Genomic DNA, 17,301 nt, shown 5'->3' with positions numbered 1-17,301 from the left:
ACAATAACTTGTGAAAATAGAACATAATAGGGGGAGAAGAGATATGGTGGGATAGATTAGATAAAATGAAAGGGCAAAAAAAAGTGATACAGAAGAAAATCAGAGAAAGATGTGGAGAATAGGAGAAGATATTGGAATACACAGAAAAGGAAAGCAAATAAATGTAGAGAACTTGGAATTGAGAGAAGAGGATTGAGGAAAGGTTGCTAATAACCCAGCAGAAGTAAAAGAAGTGGAAAAAGGAAAAATGTGAAGAAGTAAAAGAAGCACAAAGACACAAAAGAAAAAAGTCAAAGGGAAAAGTGGAGGGAAGCAGGTGAATGACAAATAAAAGAGTCATAAAAAAAAATAAAAACAGAAAGCTTAGACTACAAAATAGAATGAGTGGGGAGATCCAAAATTTTTGTGCATCTATAAATAATATGGTAGCGGACCCGTACCTAGCAGTGCCCCTGTTGGGGGCACAGCAGTGGTCAGACTGTGCCTAATCAGTCATGTGGTCATATGTTTGGGGAATCAGTGCCTACTGCCAATCACTATTACTTGGGGTGCCAATATCCACTGTTTCACTTTATAACATGCTTGCGGTGCTGCAATCTACAAGTGTCTAATATACTTGGGGTGCCAGTACCTGCTTATGAAAGAGTTAATCTCAAGCTGCAGGCATACCTTCATTTGTCTCAATAGTGCCCTTAAGTCTCCCCATATTTCACCTGTTCAGATGATCAGAAGCCAAACAGGAAGAAAAAATGCTGAGCTGTGTAAAGAAAGTTCCCATAATGCCTCGCTCCTGCACAGACATCCAGACCAAGTGAACATGCTCAGTTAGTAAGACTATGAGTCAGCTTCCTGCTGATTGGCTCAGATCCACATTCCTAAGGGGGGGTGTGAGTTCTTAGCATTCTTGAGGGAGGGGGGAGCAGGAGAGAGCAGAAATCTGTGTGTCTCTGGCACAGGAATTACACACACAAGAAATCTTTTGACAGAAAAGTCAGTGCAGCATTTCTGTGAGTGCTTATGGCTGTATTTACATAGACCTTTCTGATAAAGCTTACTTAGTTTTTACCTTTTCTTCTCCTTTAACCTGAATGGAAAGCTCCATCTGCATTTCCACCTGAATTGCTTTAAAAGTGATGTAACGGAGTGCAGATTTTTGCGCTTCTGGAGGGTTGTTGGAGTAATATCTGGAAATATTTGGATGGGTCTAATTCAACTGCTTCATAGTCACAAAAGGATCTAAGTAAATCTTCTTTGGTCTCGTAGTAATGTATTCTAGCAATAATGTCCCTAGGAAGTTCTCCAGGACGGGGATGTAGTTAGGGAGAAGCTTGGAGAACAGCATTTCTAAAAGCTTGTTTAAGTCTGTATATGACTGTGGGACATTGCAAATTCTGATATTATTCCTACGGGACCTATTTCTAGATCTCCAGTGTGGGCTGCTAGGGCTTCTACTGACCTTTGCAATGAATTGATGGAGTTGCTGGAGTTTGACCATACCATCATTCTTGGTCTCTGTTTGAGCTACCAAAGTTGCCAGTTCTTTGGTTACATCAGCAACTGCAGATTTCAGCTGATTGAAAGGCAGTGGTTAATCTGGTAAACAGTGTAGCCTAAGCTAGCATCTAGCTTCTTTTTAGTTAAGCAGGAAAGCATAGTTCATGCTCTCCTGCTACAATTGAGCTCTATCAATAGCTAAACAACTATAATTATTTTCTTTCATCTCCTCCCTATCCTCTAAGGCTGGTGGCACACAGGAAGATTAGTTGCCTGCGATAAATTTCCGCTACCGTGTGCAACTAGCTTCCCTGAAATTCCTTCCCACCAGCAAGAATGTGAATATACCATCCCACCAGCGATTCACATTATGTGAAAAAGAACAGATTAAAGGAGAAGGAAAGGTAAAAACTAAGTAAGCTTTATCAGAAAGGTCTATGTAAATACAGCCACTCACAGAAATGCTGCACTGACTTCTCTGTCAAAAGAAACAGGATTTGTTGTCTTTGTTTTCCTGTGCCGGAGACATGCAGTTCTATGCTCTCGCCCCTCTCCTGCTCTCCCCTCCCTCAAGAATGCTAAGAATTCCCCCCCCCTTAGGAATGTGGATCTGAGCCAATCACAAACTGAGCATGTACACCAGTCTTGGTCTCGGTGCAGGAGCGAGGCATTATGGGAACTTTCTTTACAGAGCTCAGCGTTTTTATTTTTTCCTTTGAGGCTTCTGATCATCTGAAAGGGAGAAATATGGGGAGACTTAAGGGCACTATTGAGAGAACTGAAGGTATGCCTGCAGCTTGAGATTAACTCTTTATTAGCCTTTCCTTCTCTGAAATGCCACTTTTTTTTTTTTTTGAAAGCCACACTGTCAACAGCATCATTTTTCTATCAATACACTTGAAAAGCTTTTTGAGAACAGTTTTTGCTTTGGATACGATAAGTTCTCTATCAATTTTTGCTTTCTGACTACTTGTTTTAGTATTTATAAGTCCTAAAAGAAGCATCTGACCCCATAGCCAGATTAAGACTTAAATTGGGCCCTAGGCAAAGTATTGCTTTTGGGGTCCATCTTTCAGCCCCCCCCCCCCCATAAAAATAGAAAGAGAAATAATGAGCTGCCATGACCACTTTGTGGCCAAACCCCACATTTTACAATAACACAACCCTTTTTCACGTTTAGAATGGCACCAAGACACTGTGGCTCCCCCCCATTTCATGACATACTGTGGCCCAAAGCATTCCATTAGACACTGTGGTACCTGCATTTTATGCAAAAATAGCCAATGAGCACTTCATAAAAGGACATATAAACCCAACATTTTCCTACCATTTATATAAGTTGGGCACATCTCCCCCACCCAAACCACACCATTTGTATTGCATATATTTCCTCTGTTCGGCAGCACCATCACTTTTTCCTAAAACAAATAACAGCTTTCACCAGGCGGCCATTTTCCCTCTCACACATCTTCAGTGACATTTACATCTGCAAACAGCACATGTGTGCTGTAAAGTTCATGCAATGAAGAATGCAGGCTTACACAGGCAGAACTTACTATGATAAAAAGCCCTGCTTGGATTGAGCACTAATGATTAACCTAATCACTGCCGCCCTTGGAGAAAAAACAGGTTTCTCCATCAGAGCGCCATTTCTATAGAAACTAGCAGTGCCATCTCTTCATTGCCTGCTAGACATTGGCTGTACCAAAAGAAAAAAAAAAAAGAATGGATTATCCTTCCTAAAAGTTTGGGTTAAAGATATATAAAAATAAGTTTTATAAAAATGCTGTATAATGTCCTGAAGGCAAATACCGATCTCTGTAAGGGTACTTTCCCTAGCAGCAGTCTCCCTTGCTGATATTTCTCAGTAAATTACCATCCCAAAACCAAAGCAGCACAGAGTGATGGGTGGAATCACAATACTTTGATGTGCAGTTTAGGGTTGGAAACTTCCATAGAACATCTGCAGTTATGTCACAGAGGTTCATATTCTGGCATTCCACTTCAACCCAGATGCTGCTCTGAAACCTGCCTTTATAGCTTTCTCTACTCTAAAGCAGCATCATACAAGACAATGCTGTGGCCTTACTATCTCTAAATGCTATATATTTGCAACATACCTCCTTACATTCCCAGCTGGTAAATTCATTCTCTGTAGTACTTGTTAAGATCTCTTCTTTGAAGTTGAAATCCTTTTTATTTGCAGTAACACATGCATCACTCAGAGCTGTCAACTCTCTCTTTTTTCCTGGGAATAACCAGATGCACTCCAACCCCTAGTCTCCTGTCACTATCCTGCATTTCCCTGGTTTTCTACTTTCTGCAACTGAAAATCAATCTGTGCATGCAGGGAGGCATTCAGTGACGTCCACTGAGCAATGTGTGCATGTACAAAGAGCATGTGCTCTACATGTGAGCATGTTCTTGCTTGTGAGCATGTGCAGTGATGTCATTTCCCGGTACAGACATTTTTTGCCCCAATTCTCTCAGAATGACATAATTTCAAGTTGACAGCTAACTATCCCAGGGTTAACACAAGAAGAAGGAATTCCAGGCCCCTACCTGCATTAACAATGCTATTCTGGAATGAATGGATGCCTAACATACTAGCCAGAACTCAACTTCCACGGCTGCAGCTCTTTAACCTGTTAAAAGTCAGTAACTAATCAGTGACTTGAGGGGGGGCCCATATGGTACTTAACTCTTTGTTTTGGAATCTGACCTGTGTGCTAAGGATCTGAAGCCAAGTGAACAGTTATGTCCCGTGTTCTGGCTATTATGTTAGACATCCAATCACTCCAGCTATTATAGATTACATTTACTGTATTAGTGTAGCCCACCCTTGGGTGTGATATAGTATGTGTGTGTGTTTGCTGCTTCCAGCAAACTCCCAGCAGGCTATAAAATAAATATTGCCTTTAATTACTCTCCCTCTTGTGGAAAGTATCCAGATGGTTAAATGACGGGTCACTTGGAATATCTGTCAGTAATAGCTTAAGTGAATAGAGGAAACAACAAGGACTTCAAACAATGAACTTTGTTTATTCACTGCAGGCATATGGCATCTGGTAGAATCAATACAGGAATCATGTCTCAATCAGTATATTAGACACCTCCATCAGCAGCTTATATCAGAATAAAGTCACACATGTGATCTATACCTTCAGAGGTGATGTCCCATGCCGTTGTGCAAATCCCCAGTTTAGTTGGTTTCACAGTAGTCCCTTGCTGCAGGAATCTCACACACTGTGTCCCTGAGTTTAACTACTTGAATCCCTAAGCGGCAGCCTTTACGCCACATGGCCCTAACCCTCTATTTTACTTGGGGGAGCTTTAAGCTGCTCATACTATCTATCCGGTTTCTGTCTTTCACTCCTTGAGTGACTATAACAGAACTAAGTTAACTCTTAATTTTCTAAGCCTGTAACCATCTCCCAGTGAGGTGCCAGGAAAGCCCTCCAGCACATGTATCCTCTTCCTTTTATATTAAAGTCAACTGCCACCTACTGGGTATTCTTAGAACTACAGAGGAATTTACTTTAACCTGAAAAGGGAAAGTTTTCACACACAGAACTAGGACCACCTTTAGGTGTCCAAACTATAGAAAAATGCCTGATTGGCAGAGCTCTAAATTAATCTAAATTATTGGGGTTACTACATTAGAAAAACATTTTTTATTTTGCACGGCCTATTTTTACACTGAACTTTTCCTTTAGTGTGAGAGGCTTTGCTGCTGTGTAGCACACATGAAAGCAAATACATGCATATGACACAAATGTTTGGCAGTGTTGTGAATGGTATCTATCAGGCTATGCTACCAACTAGGGAAGCTTTGTGACAATTTGCTGCTGCCAACAACTAGCATAATAAACTGAACTAAATATTGGACTTTAAAGGGGTAGTTCACCTAAATTATTTTTCAGTACGATGTAGATATTGATATTCTTAGACAACTGGCATTTTGTCTCGGTTTTTAATGATTTTTCAGTCACAATGGCGTACCTATAGAGGAAGCAGACCTTGCTGTAGTGGGGGGCCTGAGGGACAGTGGGGCCTGGACCAAAGAGTCTGATATGATACACTGGCATCCACTAGCAAAAGCCAAACCAGACATGCTCAAGTCATCCAAGATATGCAAGAACCCATGTGGTACAGTGAGTCTAGATACATTACAGGATTCCCAGACATGCTAGCACCCACATTGCACCATAAACCTATATACACCGCCACCAACTGGTCACAATTATCTAAGATACGCTGCAAAACAACTAGAACATTCATCTCTAACACTACCACCATATGGGTACATTCACTTCAGATGCGCTGGCACCCCGGGCACACACTTCACAATGCACTAGTGCCCTCTGGGTATAATCAGCTCCAATGCTACAATACCCATGATCAGCAATAAGCTGTCAAATCAACCCTACTGCTCTGGCACCCAGTGCCACAGCACACTGTCATCTAGTACACCAAACAGGGCAGAATCATCTTTCACTGGTAGCCAATAGCACAATTGTGAGGCTAATTCATGTTTTATATTCCCTGATGCACTAGCACATGGCCCATGAGACACAAGTAGTGAGGATAATGCTGTTTATACATGAGCAGATTTGCCAATATTTGACACACTAACAAAATTACCCTCAATAACCTAGTGATGATTATGTTTTAATGTAATGGAAGACAAAGACACTATATACATAGTAATAATAATAATACTTTGAGTGCTAATAGTCTGTCAGTTTTATTAAAAGCAAGATTTAGCTTCCGTAGACTATGTTAATTGGTTTTGCGAAAATTAACTTGCAGTGAGTGAGAATAGCACCCTCTCATTCATTAAATGTAAAACCGGCAACTGCATCAAAAGAGATTATTTAATTGGATTAATGAATTGATTACCTTTCCCTTTTGCAGCACAGATATGGAATAAAAAAATAGCCAGCAAAAGGTGCCCTTATTATAATAGTTATACAGAACACAAATATAAATGAAACTCACAGAGTATACAGAAGCTGAATATAAAAACCATAATTCTGCTACTCATATTCAAAGAAACCAACAGCTGCAAGATCACGGTTAATATTAGTATTATACATACACACCTGGTGCCACTTTAATGTGATTTACCACATAGTAAATGGGAAAAACTACATATAAATCAAGGCACTTTTCCCTCATTTAGATTTGGCCAAAGGAGAAAATCAGAACCAGAACTATTTGTACCCTACTAAAAACATTTTGCAGAAATCAATGCAAGTTTCTCTATTGGTAACTATGTGTATAACTATATTGCAGGCAACTAACTTTAAAGACATCAGGAAAATGGTGCCCCCTAAATCCCCCAGAGTACTACAATTTACCTTCAGGGTTCTACTGACTCCAGTGGGTTCTGAGTTAGTCCAGAATGAGCCCTCTACACCTCTTTCAGGGTCCTAAATAAAACAATTTATTGGCATAATATCATGTGCCCAGTAACCAAATCAGAAGAGATGCAGGTGCAAGTATTTCCACTGAGGCTAAGCTCAATGCTCACTCTGGAGACAAACAGATTCCCCTGTAGAAGTTGGAATGCAGCAGACTGACACCTCACTTGACTAAACCTAAAGTATAGAATGCAGGACTGAGGCAGATGGACCAGGCTGTGAGGCTCACACAGCAGAGCAAAGGATCTGAAGCAATTGCAAGGGAGGAGCTGGATTTTTTTTATTTAACCCTTTCAGATCAGCCAGCCGGCCGCCCCCCCTCCAAAAAACTAAGATCTCCACATTCTCATTAAAAGAGACGTTTAAACCATTAAACCTTAAGTCACTCAGGGCTCCTTTCACCGATAAATGGCAAGAAATTTGAGAGGTGCTGGAAGTTTGAAGGAGCTGACTTTACAACACAAGAAAAAAAAATAATTGGGGAAAATTTCTCTTTGTGGAACTTTTATTGATACTATTCCATTCACATGTTATAAATAGTGAATAAAGGGGGCTGAAGAGTTCTTAACGATTTTTGTGGTGCATAATGACAAAGTTAGTTAATCTGGTCACGTGGTAGTTTTAGTTACTTAATGGATATGTAAAAATATTTTCTCTGAATTCTGTCATTTTACTTCTTTGTCTAATAATTTGCCAGCTTATTTCAAAACTTCAATAAAAAATAATTTGAAAAGAGCAGTATTTATTAGTTTCAGTCTCCTTGTGAGACACACAAAAATGTATAAAAAAAAAAAAAAAATAAAAAATTATATATATATAAAAATCCAAATCTTTCTCTCTATATACATCATATTTCTCTTAATCCGACTCTCTCTATATACCATCTCTAAATAATGAAGTACTGAGTTCTATAGCCAATGCTATGTTTTGCCCTTCGCCCCACCCCCAGGACCCTGCTTCTTTGGCTGTGAGAGAAAAAGAAGCTGCTTACAAAAAGATCAAAGATATGTGGCAACACCCAGAACCACAAGGATATGAGGGGGAGGGTAAGAAGAAAGTGAAAGGAAGTTAAAGTGAAGTAAAGGGAATTGGGCACAATATAAGGTAGCACCAAAGTTTTCCTGCCCACCTTTTAATTTTTTCCCCCAACCAGACTCTTGTTTCACTAATCCTGCAGTCTAGAATCAGTTCTTTGTCACTGTTACTGTATGCAATACACTGTATAGCTATGTTTTGACATTTAAAAAAAATAAGAATATTAAAAGAAAAAATGAAAAGTGAAGTACCAGTAAGCATGCCCTGCCTTGTAGTTTGATAAAAGTTGAAAGACATCTGAAACTGAAATAATCCAGGGATAGTTTAATATGGTGATTACTACATGAAAGAATGCCAGCCCCATGGCCCAACTATAGTTGGGGGGAGGGGGTGGTGATGTTGTAGTCTCATGACAGCTGAGGGAACAATAACAGGGATGAGTTCAGGCCAAACAGCAGTTGTAGGAGTGATGCATCTTTGCACTAAATAAACTGTGTAATCCCCTGCTGCTTCTGCACACTGTACATTCTTTAAACATGTGAGAGTGAGCAGGTATGGTAAGGAATACTCCAAAGTCTTCCAGTGAATACCATGTATTCTGTAAAGGTTTCTGAAACACTCCTTAGCTAAGACTAGTGATTTGGTAGCTCCAGCTCATGCATCCAGGAACCAGTGGGGCTGCTTTGCAATCCTTGGGATTAGCTGGCCACACATGTAAAAATGGTGAATCTCTGACCCATATGCCTACCTTGTTTGGCCTTCAGGCTATGCAGGCTGTAGGGATGAGAAGGCAGATCCCCCTGGCCAACACTTGGAGCCTGTGCAGAAGAGGGTGACATCCACAAATCTATGCAGTCCTCATTGGAGTGATTTTTACAGCCAGCACAACTGATATCTGGCTTGGGAGAGATTATAGTACTGACATAGTACTTAGCAGCGTGATTGGTAAAAGTGATGCTTGATGCTTAAGTTATTGAGGGAAAAAAACCTAAAAATATAGGAAGGCTGGTATTTTTTTCCAGAAAAGGTGGCAACCCCTATATGAACGTAGTAACAGATGTGAATGTGACCCACCTGTTAACGAGAACATGGGGCAGATTCCATCCATGCCTGTTACTAAAACACATGGGAGCAGATTTCAATGCACTGCACCACTTCCCCAGCCCAACAACTCTGGTTTGCATCAATCCCCTCCTGACCAACTTGCAACCTGTTCAAAATAAAGCCACACTGATAGCATAAGCGGGTGGCATGCCACCCCAAAAATGTTGGCGCCCAGGGGAAAGGCCTTGCTACATACTGGGCCTTCATCGGATTGCATCAAGTGGATATTAGAAGTCACCCTTACAGTTCCATGACATTTATATGGTAATGAGACTGCACTGCGACTGCTAACATACTTATATTTTACAATATGGGGTACAGCTTTCTCTATATTGCTTCCTGCAACCTGACAAAATACTCCACTGGGAATTTCATTTAATTTCATTTCATTTCTAAGTTGTCCTTTTATACCTGCAAGTTGAAGGTGGAATCATTTGGTTACATTTTATCAGTGGCGGTCAGTTTCTGGACTGCTGCCCTCCACCTCAATGCTACCCAAGTGCCGCCAGTGCTATACATCTCCTGGACCAACCCAAGGCGGATGAAAGCAAAAAACTACAAACCATTAAATGATAACATTAATTGCTTAATACTTGTAATATACATAATTTAAAATGTTTCTCAGTGAATGTATTCACTTGTAGATATCAATCTTGTGCACTTCTGTACTTTTGTATACAAAGTGTGTGATGCTGCAGATGAGGATGTAATCACCTGCATCTCTTCTCTGAACAGAACTTTCCTATGGTAACACTGCTGGTCCCAGAAGTACTGATGGGATCCAAATTTTTTGTAGGGATTTCCAACCCTCTTCCTGCCCCAAACCTCATCAGTAGTATAGTTTCCTTTTTTGACCGTCATTCCCTGGCCCTCCATCTAGAGCCCTCCTCTTGATCTCATTCCTACAGCCCTTGGGAAGGATGTGCGACATGCTGATCTAATCTGCAGGTGTTTCAGCTCCTTAAAACTTCCAGTGCCACTTAAATGTATTGCAATTTATTTTACTTACCTTCAGCAGCTTTCCAGTTTGTATTTCAGCAGCTATCTGGTTGCTAGGGTTACCCTAGCAACCAGGCAGCAGTTTAAATGAGTAATATAAATATGAATAGGAGATGGTCTGCATGGAAGGATAAGTAATAAAAAGTAACAATAGCAATAACACTATAGCCTCAATGTACAGTAGTTTTTAGCTGCTGGGGCCAGTGACCCCTATTTGATGAAGACAAATAATTCAAAAAGTGTAAAAAAAATAAAGACCAATTGCAAAGTGAACTGCCCCTTTAAAGAACGCAAACTTTAACCTTTCAGATAAAGATACTGTAACATACACAAAAATCATACAAAAACCTTTAAAGCATATTTAAAAGTTATCAAGCTCTGGCAGAACTGAATATATTTGAAAGCTACATACTGGCTGAACTTCTTGTCTGGGAAGAGACATTCTAATCTACTTTACAGGAGTCTTACAATGCAGGTCATCTAATAAGGCCTTTGCTTCTTAGATAGGTGACAGTATTCTTAGAAACAACAAACACAATTAGGGTAGCCCAAGGGGGACAACAGATCTTAACTTGGCAACAAATACCTGTAAATCTATAGAGCCCAACAGCAATTAAAAGATCATCCCCCAGAGTGCTTCATATTTACTAACCATATCTGTAAATGTAAAATAGATTTAAACAATAACATACCCTCCCATGTAAGAGTAACTAGTATTTAGGCACATTTTCCATTAGAGTTCTGACTTTGGTCTCAAAACAAACTGATTGCTTACTGCACTCCTGTCAAAATGTGTAGGCATAGCTTATTCACAACAATGACTGAGTGTATTTCCGATACCCACATAGTATTTGTGCTGCGTCCTTACTGTGCCAGCACATTTCTAGACCTCAGTTATTGAACCAAAGATGGGAAATCATGTAATTAGGTGACACCTCTACCTTTACTGTGCATTTATATTAATGCAATCATACCCGAGATTATCATGGTATCCACTGGGCACAGGCACCCCAGATCCACTGGTACCTCCTAATATACACTGGCATCCACAGGCAAAAGTCCAAGCAGTCATGCTAGCTCCATCTACACACAGACAATATATTCATTCAAGACATGGTGGCACCCATTGCTAAAGTAATCCAAGACATGCTAGAATCCATGTGGTACAGCCAGCCTTGATACATTACCATACACTGTTGGCCACATATATCCACAATATGATACAAAACTGGCACATGTATCTGTACCACACTGCCACGAAAAGCTTGCATTCATCTCTAATGCAATGGCACTCACTGAGCACATTTATCCCTACTGAATTGGCACTTGCTGGGTACACTCATCTCTAAAGTCTTACATGTGTCAGGCAGTCATGTCAGATACACTGGGACTAGGAATGCACCAAATCCAGAATTCAGTTCAAGATTTGGCCAAGATTCAGCCTTTTTGGCTGGATTTGAATTCGGCCGAATCCAAGTAGCTAAACAAGATCCAAAATCTTAACCTGTAATGTAATCATGTGACATTTGGTCACTTCTGTTAAACCCTTTAATAGCCTAATTTGCATATGCAAAATGGGATTTGGTTTGGTATTTGGCCACATCTTTTACGAAGAATTTGCGGTTTGGCTGCATCCAAAAATAGTGGATTCGGTACATCCCTAACTGGTACCCATTTGTCACACACATGCTAGCACCCACATAGCACCTTAAGCCTAGATACACTGCCACCCATTGATCACATTTATCCAAGGTGTGCTGCAGCATAACTGGCACATTCATCTTTAACACTACTACCATATGGGTCATTCACCCCAGATGCCCTGGCTCCCCGGGGGAAACTCATTCCCAATGCACTAGTGCCCCCTCTGTACACTCAGCTCCAGTGATACCTTGGATCAGCGATGTGCTGGCACAGTCAACCCTACTGCTCTGATAATCAGTGCACAGCACACTGTCTTGTTTGGCACACTGGATGACAATAATTTCTTCTGCACTGGTATTACATACTGAACATGTTTATCCCTGGTACTCTAGTATTTAGTAGGTACAATGATCCCTAATTCATCCTTATAGCGCTGGTACCCACTAAGCACAATCATCTCAAATACCCTAGCAACCAGTGAGCATACATATTCGTAATGCCCTGGCAATCATATGACACAGTTGTTCCTAATGCTCCTTAACTGCACCCTCATGGCATGTTTCCCTTTCGTGCCAATGGAGCATTCTTCCCTTGATGTAACAATCTGTTTGATTGCAACCAGATAGCATTTTACTACCAATATACTGTACCCTGTCATTGTTTGTATGTGTACACTAGTACATCTTGTGCTTGTATCCCCGCACACTGTAAAGCTCTTTGGGAGACTTTGGTGCTGCGGGAGACAAAAGCACTATAAACATAGTAATAATAAGTTGAGTGCTAACAGAAGTCTGTTAGGTTTATTAAAAGCAAGGTTTAACTACAAAAAGGCTAGGTTAACTGGTTTTGAAAAAATATTAGGCAAACAAGCTTTAAAGAAAAGGAATAGCACCCTCTCTTCATTAATTGAATGCTTAAATGCCAACTGCATCACAAAAGATTATTTAATTGGATTAATGAATTGGTTACCTTTCCCTTTTGCAGCACAGATATGGAATACAAAAAATATGCCATACAGAACACAAATATATAAGAAACTCACAAGGTAATCAGTAGCTTAATATAAAAACCATCATACTGCCACTTATCCTTGTAGGACCAACAAAGAGCTGCAAGGTTATATATTGATATTAGTATAATAAATGCACACCTGGTGCCATTTTAATGTGATTTATCACATAGTAAATGGGGAAAACTGCATATAAATCAAGGCACTTTCCCCTAATATGCATTTGGCTAAAGGAGAAAATCAAAACCAGAACTATTTGTTTGTCCCCTACTGAAAACATTCTGCAGAAATCAATGGAAGTTTCTCTGTTGGTAACTATGTGTATAACTAAGAAATCAGAAAAATGGTGGCCCCCTAAACCCCCCCTGAGTACTACAATTTACCTTCAGGATTCTACTGGCTCCCGTGGGTGCTGGATTAGTCCAAGAGGAACCGTCCTTTCTACAGGTCTTGCAGGTTTCTGAATGAACTGCTTAGTGGCACCCCATCATATGGACTCAGGGACCAAATCAGAAGAGAGGCAGGTGCAAGTATTTCCACTGAGGCTCAAGGCGCACAGGTAATTAGCAAAGAGCTCACTCTGAGACAGATTCCCCTGTAGACGTTGGAATGCAGCAGACTGACACCTCACTTGACTAAAGTATAGAGTGCAGGGCTGAGAGACAGATGGACCAGGCTGTGAGGCTCACACAGCAGAGTAAAGGATCTGAAGCAATTGCAAGGGAGGAGCTGGATTTTCATTTAACCCTTTCAGATCAGCCGGACCTCCCCCCTCCAACAAGCTCAGATCTCCACATTCTCATTTAAAGAGAAGTTTAAAGCCATCAACGTGAAGTCACTCGGGGCTCCTTTCACTGATAAATGGCAAGGAATTTGAGAGGCACTTCAAGTTTCAAGGAGCTGAAACTCCTGCAGATTAGATCAGTGCGTCCCACATCCGTCCCAAGGGCTGTAGGAATGAGATCAAGAGGAGGGCTCCGGAGGGAGGGCCAGGGAATGAGAGACGAAAAGGAGATGATATTACTAATGAAGTTTGGGGCGGGAAGAGGAAGGGGGTTGGAAATCCCTACCAATAATTTGGATCCCACCAGTACTCCAGGAGGACAGCAGAGTTACCATAGGATACCTCTGTCCAGCAGAGAAGGGATGCAGGTGATTGCATTGTGGCATCACAACACATGTACAAAAGTCTCATCTGCAGCATTGCATACCTTTGCTTATATATATAAGTGCAAAAGGCAGATATTTACCAGTGAATGCAGTCACTGAAAAACATTTAAATTATATTAATTAAACATCTTCAGCAAGAAACGTTTATGTTATTAAGAAACATTCATGTTATTAGCAGTTTATTAGCAGGCAGAAAAAGTATACAGTATATTTTCAGCAGGTATAGCAGCATTTATGACCCTCCTATTTGTACTTTTAGGTGTATGTATATATGTATTAGGTATATATGTATATTATATATATATTTTTTTTATAGAGGAGGCTGTCTCTTATACGTACACCCCCAGTGACAGGCCAGGCATCGGAAAGCAAGGAAGCAGACAATCCTCTTTGTGTGCTTTTTAAACCAACATGTTGAAGTGTGAATTATTTGTTTACTTTTTAACAGTGGCTATCAGTTTCTGGACAAATGTTCCACCACCTCAATGCTATATGACAGCAAAAACTTGGAAACCATTATTTGATCACTTACGGATCTGCCTGAAAATGAATCCATGTGATCCTTACCAAACCTGTATTTTTGTCAAGATCTGCTTTCTACTGCTTCTATAAAGAAAAACACCTACAGAGGAAAGTGGAGAATCCACTATGTGTGCCCTTGTTCTCAAGATGCTCTTAAATTAAATTTCTGGTGCAGTTTTCAGCAAACAATATATCGGGTAAAACGTACCGCCTGCTGTATTAAGCAACTTGTAATTCAGCTTTACTGATGCTTTTCAATTAATTAAACAATTGTTTCTTTGTATTCCCTTATGCATTTCAGATTATTAAGGTCCCTGTACAATATTAGATCCGCGTTCAGCAAGTTTGAATAGGGACCGTTGGACCGAGGACCACATCAATGAGTAGATGAGGTCTCCAATTCGTCTGGAAAAACCTGCCCGATTAACACCTGGATGATTATTGCCCAAATATCAATCAGGGAGGTCCGTCTAGGAGGGCCCCATTAATGGGCAGATAAGATGCCGAATTGGTCTAAAGGACTCTAATCGACAGTGTAAATCTGCCTGTGTATGGCCACCTTAAGGCTAATGTCACATTGTTAATCCAGTTTGATGCAATCCCATGCAGGCTCAGATTTGTGGCATGGTCTGTCTCCAGGGTGGCAAAATATTAGAAGTGGCATGCTGTCCATATCTGTTTTTAGTTTGGCTTTATTCTGAAACAGGTTGCAAGCAGATCAGAAGTGGATTGGTGCAAACAAGGGTTGTGGGGGAGCAGGCCTAGAAGTGCACCCTCATCCAAATGTGCGGATCCCATGAGTTTAGTAATAGGCATGGATGGAATTGGCCTCTCACTGTGCACAAGGGGTGGAGCAAGAAAACGTACACCTGAACAGTTCCTCAGCAAAATCTGCCCCATATGCATGTTGACAGGAGTATCCCATTCACGCTTGTTACTACCCACATCTGAGGTTTCTCCATTAGCGAGAAAGAGAAAACATATCACATATTAGCATAGCATAGGTTATAGTAAAGCATCTTACACCCAAGCATTAAGAATACAATCAAGATTAACAAAATGACAAAAGAAATAAAAGGGCCAGTACCAATGTTCCCTTCAAGCCATGCTTGCATGCATGCACACAAATTTGAGACCAGAGCATAAACTGTTGTATATACAAAGAATTTTGCATGAAAACACATAATTTTGTTCTTATTCTGACTGACCCACTTCTCTGTGTTCACTGTTTTAAATTGCACACAAAAAATATTTTTTTGTGCACATAGTGCGAACAATATTAGGAGAAACATTTGCCCCTACTATGATCTCCCCAAAGCCAGATATCGCTTGGTCTGGCTGGAAAATTCACTCCAATAAGTACTGCATAGGTTTGTGGATGTCACCCTCTACTGATGGTTGTGCACAGGCTCCCACACATGATCCAAATGTTGACCAGAGAGATCAACTCAATTTGGCTCAACATCAGGAAGGCAAGGTTCACTTGTGTAGCAACCTTTTTTTAGTATATTTGTTAGCTTACTGCTGATCGACTGCTGATTGGCTTTCACTTCTCAAAGCTGATAAGCAATATAATGCCATTGGGTATCAATTATTTAATCATACAGTATAGATTTTTATTCTTCAGAAATATTTGTATTTTACTGATTACTAACAGTGATTTAATTACACTAAACATACATGTATACTGGCAGACGTGCATCAGTTCCACATTTTTATCAGATAAGGAGGCCCTAACACAATTCCATTAAATGTATAACTAGTTTTCTTTAGTTACTTTTGCCAAGTGCATAACCTTGCATTTACCAAGGTGACACCTCTTTTTCCAGTTTTCTCCCAAAATGTCCAGTTTAGTCAAATCTCTCTGCAAAGTGGCAACAACCTGCATGGACGTTCTGCCCAGTTAAGTATCATAAGCAAAATCAGAGACAGTACAATGCCACTGATATCAGATGTCGGTCATCTCGCCAAATGGACAGGATGGAAAATTTTATTGGGTGCCCAAACATCGGCAAAATGTTAATTCTGAATCTTCAGATAAAGGTTCTGAATTCTTTTGTTTCTAACTGCACAGCTGATGATAGATAGGAAAGATCGTAATTGTAATGTGTGTGGCCACCTTTAACAACAGATGCAAAAGTCTTGGTAATTGCTGAAGGGGAAAGAGTTTAGAGGGCATAGTGGAGGTACTAAGCAATATGTGTTTTGCTATAAAATATTGAGGTTTCTCAAATTTACTTGTTATTCTCTCAAAGCTTTCTGTTATAACAATGCTGCTGACAACTATTTATAGCGATACATGTGGTTGAAGCCTGAAGCATGCTTGCACATGTGTGACCAGGATGCTTGATCAGTAGGATGAATTAAAACTCTGCTACTACTGTAAAAAGACTCATTTATCAACACCAACCCAGGTGTAATTTGCACACTGTTGATAAAAGAACCCCAATGAGAGAATCAACAGAGCTGACCTTCTCTATCAAATATGTGCAGTCCCAGTTAACAAACGTTGAAATTGTTCAAGAAGGCAACTAAATAAATAAGATGTTTGAACTTCAGTATGCAAATTCTTCATGGTTTTCAATATACTTGTGCAATGTTTTTAGAGACTAGTTAGACTGCTGGGGGTCAGTTTGTGCAAAATGGCCTTCCATTGCTGTTTCTGAACTAACATATATACCTCACTTGCCTCTTTATTAGATTAGATTTTAAAAAGACTGATTTTTCACAAACAAAACTACTTGTAAATATACAGTTGTTTCCTTCATTTGTTTTTTTTTGCACACAATAAATATTTGCTTGCAAGTCTCTCATCTATTCCATTACATAAAAATGATTTTAGGCAAACATGAGAGTATATGGCAAAAGGTGAATAGTATAAAGTGCTGGAACACAGAA

At 40.1% G+C, this 17,301-nt stretch overlaps 1 protein-coding gene and 1 long non-coding RNA gene across 2 annotated transcripts in view; one reads left to right on the top strand and one right to left on the bottom strand.

The window, feature by feature from the left end:
- The window catches only part of notum (notum, palmitoleoyl-protein carboxylesterase), a gene marked incomplete at its 3' end in the record, with an annotated part of 33,788 nt that extends 20,627 nt beyond the window's left edge, over positions 1-13,161 (bottom strand). The window contains 1 exon segment of the mRNA NM_001126756.1: positions 13,095-13,161.
- A 616-nt stretch (positions 13,162-13,777) lies between these two features.
- Positions 13,778-16,961, top strand: LOC105945255. The gene is made up of 2 exons (XR_001168852.3): positions 13,778-13,863; positions 14,705-16,961. It is a non-coding gene; the product is annotated as an uncharacterized LOC105945255 (long non-coding RNA).
- Positions 16,962-17,301: the final 340 nt, after the last annotated feature.

The sequence above is a fragment of the Xenopus tropicalis genome, chromosome 10 (genome assembly GCF_000004195.4).
Source record: "Xenopus tropicalis strain Nigerian chromosome 10, UCB_Xtro_10.0, whole genome shotgun sequence".
Taxonomy (NCBI): domain Eukaryota; kingdom Metazoa; phylum Chordata; class Amphibia; order Anura; family Pipidae; genus Xenopus; species Xenopus tropicalis.
Note: the sequence above shows the minus strand (reverse complement) of the source record. Positions and strands in the feature narration are given on the sequence as shown.